The following is a 7,673-nucleotide window of genomic DNA, read 5'->3' as shown; positions in this document are numbered from 1 at the left end:
TTCAATAAATCTTTCAATCTCTTGTTTTATCTGATTTTTATTGTGTTCGTTAAAAACGTGCGGTTGTTTTTCTTTAAAATAATGCTCCATCTCTTGTGTTACACCAGTCTCAAAATTTTCTTTTGTGAACATTATTTTTATTTCAAAACTTACTTTTGCGCTTTTCAAATCTCTTATTTCATTCTTTACCAAATCAACAAACTTTGATTTTGTTTTCTTTTGAAAGACAAAAAGGTCTTTGCTGGCCTGGTCACCATCTGGTATGGTCATTTTCCACACGCGTAGCCATTCGTTGAAATCGGATTGGACCAATAAAAAGTTATTGTTCCATTGTGGATTTCTTTGAAATTCGCGTATTTCTCTCAAGAGTGCTTGCAAAACTTCTTGCGAATAACTTGCAGCAGTCATCTTGGTTGATATACCCAATGGAAGCATTTGTTCAATAGGAATTATTTCTGGCACAGCAATTAAGCGTGATATTTGTGAGCGCTCAAGCTGCAGAGATTTTGGGTGCCGCTCGCGATTTTTGCACACACATATAAGGTGGGGTTTTGGACACTAATCGAGACAAGGAGCGAGGAGAGCCCGGGTGAGCCGAGCGAGTTGTCTCGATTTGTGCCAAAACCCCCACCTTATATGTGTGTGGGTGCATTATTCTTATGAGCCCATGCTTATGCTTATACTTATGCGTTTACCTGTCGTATGCCCCATAAAAACAGCCATTAAGAACTCAAGAAAGCATTGCCCGCAATTATAGCCTAAGTGGTCTATTTATGGTAAAAAAAAAAAAAACGGTCACAGCAATTCTGTCTGCAATCTGCAGATTACATTTTGCTAAAGAACGAAATCGTAAAAATTCCTGTTCACACAACGTCTAATGCTTCTTTTACAGGCAAGAAGAAGAGTACCCTGATCAATCATGATAAGGCCATTAAAACCATCACAAAGAAGTTTCATTGGCCACAGTAATTTTAGTAAGTAAAAAAAAAACTAAATTACTTTGAAGAAGTGAAATGAATTTTGAAATGCTCTCGCAAAGAACAAACATGTGTAAGAAAGTTTTAGCTAAAGACGTCTTGAATTGCTCTTATCAAGGGCTAATGAGACTCTAATCGCCATCTCGTTTTTAATATTTCCTCAAAAGAGTATATAACGGAACAAAGTGTCTTATCCCCGTGACTGTTGCGGAAGAGACAACAGTTATCCCTTAGTGCCAACGATTCGTCGTTTCGGTTGTAGGTTTCCAAATGAGTATCTATTAACAGTCAGGCTTACTTGTATTTGCCTTGGAAATATGTTCCCTTTTTTTTCTTCTTATTTACTTGGCTTGTTATGCCCTCTTTCTTTTTCACATGGACTTTATAACGTCTAAATGTGATTTGCTTCTCAGGAAGGAACTCAATGCAAATATTATTAAACGAATCGAATCGATGTTTATATCTACTCCGCGTCTTCTTATTTAAAAGTGACAAAATAATGAGATCCACTTTCCAGTTGTCTTATTTTATTTTTGTTTTGCTTTTCATGTCATTGTTTAGATGCAGATTCAGAGCCAGCCACAAAACAAGAAAAAGAAATGTTGCTGATTATTAAAGAATAAAAGTAATAGGCCATTTCCGATTTACCTTTAGCTTCTAGTTTCTAACAAAGCCCGGAAAAAATTCTTTTATTATCCTATCAGAACGTTTGCAACGAGTTTCGTTTGAAACATAAGCAAAGGTAACTCGGCAATGGACAATTAATGTTGCCACAATTAACGCCCATTGTGGCATTTAGTTAAAAATTAAACAATGTGGTTCAACGTTATACAATAAAATAAACAAAGAGCAGGACTGAGATGTTCATCTCTATTTTCCTTTATCCTATGCATTTCTGCTCGTTCGCTTTTCCTTCCTTCGTCAACTAATAATATCCTTCATTTTTCTTTCAAACTCCCTCCCCTTCTTTTGACCGACCGACTTTCATGTTGCGTGAGAATAGTCTAGTTTTGTTTACCGTTAAATAATAAGATTAAACCAAAACTCTTGAAGCCATGCTTTTTTGTACAAGGAAGAGTCATGCAATAAACCGGTTGTATTTATTTTTCTTTCTGCGCTTGATCGTTTTGACATGCGAATCGAATGAAAATGGTCGATTTCAACCCAATTTGTACCCTCTCAATCGAGTCTAGACGAGTCTAGACGTCAAATCGAAAAATTCGTTTTTCTCAGAAAAATAAAAATATTTGAAGAAAAAAAAACAACATAACGTTTTTAGTTTTAATAAGAACTACCTTCATGCAGAGGATAAGCGAACAATTTTTCATAGCATTGCCGAATGTTGTTGAATTCTTCTAGAAATTTTCTCTTAACAACTTTAATGATCATATACACAACTTTACCGCAAGCATAATATTTTTCGGAGGGGTTGAATTGGGGGGGGGGTGAGGGTCATTTCATTTAATCTAAGATAGTTGGGTGCTGAACAGGTTCTCTTACATCTAAAACCGCTAACTCTATTGCAGAATTACAGACGTCCTGGACGTTTAGCTATTTACCTTAAAGGAACCATATCTAAGGATTACACCAGCATAAACGATGGCAAAAGGGGAAAAACGGATATTCCTCTTAAGGAGTAAGAACGTCAAAAACCATATCCTATCCTGCTACTTTTTTGCCTGTTTTCTTTCTTCCTCTTTCTTCTTCGCGCTAGTTTCAGTGCGCTTAAACTCGTCTCCTTGAGGATAAATTTACTCTACTTTACTTGTCGCCAATTACATAACTAGACTTCGGAAAAATACATGTTTTCTTAATATTTATACTTCGAATTCAGATCACTTTAATAAACGTGTAATTGTCGTTTTCAACCCTTTGTTTGGAAACAACGGCACACCATTTCTAGTCAGGTCGCTTAGGGCCAATTTTTGGAGAAATCGTTACACGGTTGATAAAAGCACCAAACTTTGCAGAATGATTCTTTAAAGACTATTAAAAAATTTTATCCGTGGCTCCACCTGAATTTTTAATTACAATCTGCATAATTTGCTAATCATTTCGATCACGTGCAAACTTTCAAGAACTGCTACCACGCCATTTTGGAGTGATGCGATGAAAGTGGGACAGGAGGAAATAGTTCTCTTTTCCGTAAGTAATTTGCAGATTTACTCTTAAATGTTGAAAAATTATAGATAAATTGAAGACAGTGTTGAATTTTTCGCTAAAATTTTAATTTTTAAAATGCCGTATTCCGAAATATTTATTATGGCAATTATGCGCTTGTAGTGTGTGGCCGCTCAACATGGAAATAGACTGGAGCCTTTGCATTACATGCCAGAAAAAAAAAAAAAAAAACAGGAAACCTTAAAATGCCCTTTGGACAACCCTGCCCAGAACGGGAACAAGTCAGAGGCGTATGCAGCTTTTCTGAAGAACGTTGAAGAGTTTCGTTCCATCGATGCCCTGCCATTTATTGTAACTTTTGGAAACGATCAATCTTCAGAACATTTTGCATTCCATCGTGCGTCATGGCATAAGTCTTGCCTTTCAAAATTCAACAACTGCAAGTTAGAACGAGCAAAAAGGAAACGAAAACCAAATGTTGCGGAAAGTGAAGAGAAGCCTCGCTGCAAGCGCCAAAAGCTGGATAATAGCCTGTGTTTTTTGTGCGAAAAAGGTATTGACGGGGGAGAACTCCACCAGGTATCTACTTCTGATGCGGACACAAACATTAAAAGAATGATTACTGAGTTAAATGATCCGAATTTGCTTGTGAAAATCGTTGGCACTGACCTAATTGCGAAAGGCACCCGATATCATCTAAAGTGCTTGGTGGAACTGAGGAACCGTTATCGTAGCTGCAATGCGAACGTAAAATAGGATGGCAAGAAAGTCGACGAAAGCGTGAACAACTCGCGGGTTTTTGTAGAGCTAACAAGCTACATTGAGAGGGAAGTCAATTCCGGAAACAAGGTATTTAAATTTAGCAGAGCTTCATTCTTTATATGTAAAGCGCCTCGAAGATCTCGGAAACAAGAAGTCTGTGAACAAGACCAGACTGAAGAGGCAATTGTTAGAACACTTTCAAGAAGCACAAGAACAGTCCGACGGAAAAAAACACTATTTTGGTTTTCAAAGAAGGGATGCGGAACATGCTTAAGGAAGCATTGAAGAAACGCGACTTCACAGAGGACGCGCTAATTTTGGCCAAGACAGCGTCAATAATTAGAAAGGAAATTTTCAACCACGATGCGTTTAAATTTGATGGATCGTTTCCAGAAAATTGCCAAGAAGCGTCATTACCATCAAGCCTCAAAACATTGATTTCTTTAATTTTCAATGGAGTCAGTTTGAAAAAGCAAGAAAAGCACGAGTCCCAAGCATGCCTTACCGTTGACCAGGCTATTGTCTACAACACAAAGAAAAAATCGAAAGAATCCAGTACGCAAACAAGGCACTCATTGGAGCGTGAGCCACCTCTACCAGTTTACATTGGCTTGAAAATACATGGATTAACGAGATGTAAGCAGATCATCCAGCAGTTACACGAGCTGGGAATTTCTGTTTCCTATGACAGGGTAATAAAGCTTGAAGAGTGGATAGCAGAAGCCACGTGCGAGCGTTTTGAAGAAGACGAGATTGTATCCCCTGCCTGCCTGCGTAAAGGTTTGTTTACTGTTGGTGCCTTGGACAACCTCGACCATAACCCGTCCTCAACTACTTCAAAAGCTCTTTTCATGGTACTGGCATCAGTCTCCTGCAGTTTCCAACTGAGAACCAACCGGGTGAAAGTAGATCACCAGTTACGATTCCTCCAGCTGCACCTAGAAAGCACATTCTCCCTGAAGCTTATACAACTGTTCCAGCTGTTGCCATTACCAACTCTAACGTCTTGGTTCCAAAGTGTGACATGAAACCAGCAAAGAAATGTTTGGATCAAGCAAAAGAAGAGGAAATTAAATGGGTGGAAAATTCAAGTCAATTATTGAAGAAGGCAGACCTAAATAAAGAAGACGCCATCGCATGGGCAGCCTATCATGCGTCACAGGAGCTACCACTTCACGCTTATGAAGCTCTCTGTGCACTGCTCCCTCTCTTCTATGAGAAGTCCGCCACCCCCGCGATGATTAAGCACGGAATGAATGTGTTGAGGCAAGCGTTTCAGTTCCTTAATCCAGGCCAGATTCTAGTCGCAACATTTGATCAGCCATTATTTGCCCTGGCCAAACTTATCCAATGGCAATTTCCAGCCACTCACGGAGAATCAAAGCATGTCGTTATGCTTGGTGGTTTGCACACGGAAATGGCCCTTTGGAACACACTCGGAGACATGTTGCAAGGTTCTGGATGGACGGCGGCTCTGACAAAAGCTGAATTAGCTTCTGCTGGGACTTCTGAATCTATGTTGAACGTAACTCACCTTGCCCGTAATAGATATGCCCACCAAGTCACGTTCTTGACCTTGCAGATCCTTCAACGGGAAGCTTTCCTTCTCTCTAAGACTCAAGAATATGAAGAGTCAGAATCAGTTTGGAGAACTAAGATGAAAACTAAGAGTCCGACGTTTATATTCTGCGACCTTATCTTACGGTACGAAACTCTTATTCTGATTTTTGTCCGAGCTCACAGGCAAAGGAACTTTCCTCTATATGCAAACGTTTTAGAGGAACTAGCACCGCTGTTTTTTTGGATTGGATCATGTGAATTACGCAAGCTGGGTTCCTGTCCATATCAGAGACATGAAGTCATTGCCTCAACCTATCAAGGAGGAGTTCGAGGGTCACGGTAACTGGGTGGTTTCAAAAACCGGCAAAGCGTTTTCTGCAATTCCTTTCGACCATGCTCACGAGCAAGAAAACCGCAGCGTGAAAGGTTCGGGTGGTTGTATTGGACTCACAGAAAACCCTGTTGCCTTCAGGCGCTGGATGCTCTCAGGACCAGAGCTCTCGAGACTTCAGAAACAATTTGAGAAGGACTTATTTCCAGACGAATATCCAGATAACCCACAGATATTTCAGAACCACGAGCAAGGCTTATCAACGCAGACGACATTTCAGAAGCAAGTCGTTAGTCTCTGTGACACCATCAGAAAGATGGGCAATCCGTTCTTGGCCGATTTTTCGGATCTGATAACGCTAGATAGTCCTGACTGCGCGGATGAGTCAGTGGTGGATGCACATTGAACATTGGATACACATTGAAGACAAAGGCAAGGAGCAGTACAAGGACTTTGTCAAAAATGTGCTTGAAGAACGAACACGCTCCATTCACGAACCAATCAAGAGGAACGATCTTGCGCTGTTTAAAAAGCCTTCTCCTAAGATGCAGTAAAAACAAGGCGAGAAGATTAAAGTTCTTCAGAACAACGTGTCTCTTTTCGGCCAGCTGTATATCTCCATGCAAAGCCGTGAAGGGGATTTAGATGAATTCTTTTCACATGAAGTTCATTTTTTTCCACCTTCTTTGTCGGAGCTTGGCAAACTTTATTTATCCGGCACAAAGTCTGAACTAATGAAATGTCTTGAGCCATCTCAGCAATCTACGCCACTTGAAGCATTTGACTGCAAAGTAATGGATGGTGCTGTTGTCGTCCACTGCCCGCCTACTACTGGAATCAAAACGTTCAACGAATATACAGAAGAAGTCTTCATCCCCCACCTAGATAAACAGCTTCATGGCACTGCAAGGTTGGACGTTGTGTGTGATACGTATAGCTCCCAAAGCATCAAGGAGTCTACCCGTGAAAAGCGAGGAAAGGGGATACGTAGAAAGGTGTCCGGAGAAACCAAGCTTCCACGAAACTGGATGGACTTTCTCCGCGATTCATCAAAAGACAGAGCTGTTTGACTTCTTGACGACTAAAGTGGCAACCTATACCTTCCCACAAGGCAAGTCCGTTTACATCACAGCTGGTGAATCAGTGGTAGCAGTACCTTCGACAAATCCAATGCCAAACTGCAATCATGAAGAAGCCGACACAATAATTGTAGTTCATGTGTTGCACGCACTACAGCAGGGGTGTAAAACGGTACAGGTTCGTACAGTGGACACTGACGTTGTAGTTGTGTTAGTTGGTGCAATTCACAAGGTGTTACAGTCTCACCCTTTAGCTGACATCTGGATTGCGTTTGGTGTAGGCAAAAGCTACAAGCTTCACAGTGTCGATGCCATCTACAACATTCTTGGAGCAAGTAAGTCAAAGGCACTGTTAATGTTTCACGCTCTGTGTGGTTGTGACACGACATCCAGTTTTAGGGGAAAGGGCAAAAGGTCGTTCTGGCAGGCTTGGCTGGCATTTGAAGAGGTAACAGAAACACTGGCCTAGTTAGCCTCCCATCCGTTTCAGTCACTGGATTCCGACTGTAAGCACTTTCGAAAAATTGAACGGCTGGTAATCATCGTATACGACAAAATGAGTATGTCCCACTCCATTAACCAAACAATTAGAGAACTGTTCTGTCATAAGAACGTTCCAATGGAGTAGATGCCGCCGACAGAGAATGCTTTGCTACAACACACCAAACGGGCGTTGTACCAGGCTTCAATCTGGACCACTTGTACTGATGCTCAGCAGGACATCCCCTCACCAGCGGAATTTGCTTGGACCAAAGTTGGTAGTGCGTGGGTACCCGTTTGGTTGACAGTTGTAGAGCTGTCCAAGGCATGCCGAGAGCTGATAAAGTGCTCGTGTAAGGGCGA

The 7,673-nt window shown here is 40.9% G+C and overlaps 1 pseudogene; it reads left to right on the top strand.

Moving 5' to 3' along the window:
- The first annotated feature begins 5,253 nt into the window (after window positions 1-5,253).
- LOC144637983 (uncharacterized) lies at window positions 5,254-6,157 on the top strand (annotated as a pseudogene).
- Window positions 6,158-7,673: the final 1,516 nt, after the last annotated feature.

This window comes from Oculina patagonica, chromosome 2 (genome assembly GCF_052425735.1).
Source record: "Oculina patagonica isolate OP01 chromosome 2, crgOcupat, whole genome shotgun sequence".
Classification (NCBI taxonomy): domain Eukaryota; kingdom Metazoa; phylum Cnidaria; class Anthozoa; order Scleractinia; family Oculinidae; genus Oculina; species Oculina patagonica.
Note: the sequence above shows the minus strand (reverse complement) of the source record. Positions and strands in the feature narration are given on the sequence as shown.